The following is a 950-nucleotide window of genomic DNA, read 5'->3' as shown; positions in this document are numbered from 1 at the left end:
GGCAATAATAGCTTAAAGGAAGAAAGTGACACACACACACACACACACACACACACACACACACACACAAAGGTAGGCAACTTCCTCTCTGAATTCAATAAAAAAAAAAAATATTTTTTAAAAAGGTGGGGAAAGAGCCCCAAAATCTACTGCCCAGGTCACAATCTACACTCCAGACTGAGATCTAGACTGAGGCCACATGACTAAAGGTGCTAGAGTAAGAAAGGACATCCCCAGAGATGACTCCGGGAAGAGGACACCCCAGTGCCAGGTGGGTTCCCAGGACCTTGAGGGGTTACAGCCAGAAGCTCAGGTCAGGTGACATACTGGGGGCTGAGGAGAGTAGCGTGTCAGTGACGCGGGAGACGCACCTGCTCGGCCGGCAGCCACACCCAGCAACCTCCCAGCCATCTCCCACACACCCTAGCAGCCGGGTCGCTTTGCGGGCCACCTGCCCCCCATATCTGCTGGCGACTAACCCCATTCACAGAAGAGCTGGGAGGAAGAGAATGGGAAGGAGAGAAAAGTCGTTTGGGAGATTCTGAATGAAGACGTAGAAGGATTCCTCACCGAATAAGGAAAATGGCCTCCATGGGAAGAGAAGGGGTTGGGGAAAAACGAGAAGGGGACAGGCCACACCTGACTCACCCAGGCGGCCGGGGAGGGGTTAAGTCCTATTTCCCAGGCTGCATCAGGTTTCCACGGAGCAGCCTGGTGGTGTGCCACATCCATCAGCACTTTGGGTCCCGGAACTGCAGTGGTGGCTCAACAGCACCTGCAAGAGGGAGAAGGCAGAGAATCCAGCCCACTCTGCCAGGCAGAGAATCCACCACCTAGCATGACACCCTCAGTCACCACCAACTCTCCCGAGGTCGGCTGACACCTCTGCCTGGCGAAGGCAGATTTCCAGAAATTCCAAGGTGTGTGTTTGGGGGGTGGGGGGGGGGGGG

At 55.1% G+C, this 950-nt stretch overlaps 1 long non-coding RNA gene across 5 annotated transcripts in view; it reads right to left on the bottom strand.

The window, feature by feature from the left end:
* Positions 1–763: 763 nt before the first annotated feature.
* LOC102774004 overlaps positions 764–950 on the bottom strand; it is a 35,283-nt gene continuing 35,096 nt past the window's right edge. For all 5 annotated transcript variants that reach the window (XR_435838.2, XR_435837.2, XR_001514451.1 and 2 more), the window contains one exon: positions 764–775. This is a non-coding gene — a long non-coding RNA (uncharacterized LOC102774004). The remainder of the gene's footprint in view (positions 776–950) is intronic.

Source organism: Myotis davidii, unplaced genomic scaffold (assembly GCF_000327345.1).
Source record: "Myotis davidii unplaced genomic scaffold, ASM32734v1 scaffold622, whole genome shotgun sequence".
In the NCBI taxonomy this organism is placed as follows: domain Eukaryota; kingdom Metazoa; phylum Chordata; class Mammalia; order Chiroptera; family Vespertilionidae; genus Myotis; species Myotis davidii.
Note: the sequence above shows the minus strand (reverse complement) of the source record. Positions and strands in the feature narration are given on the sequence as shown.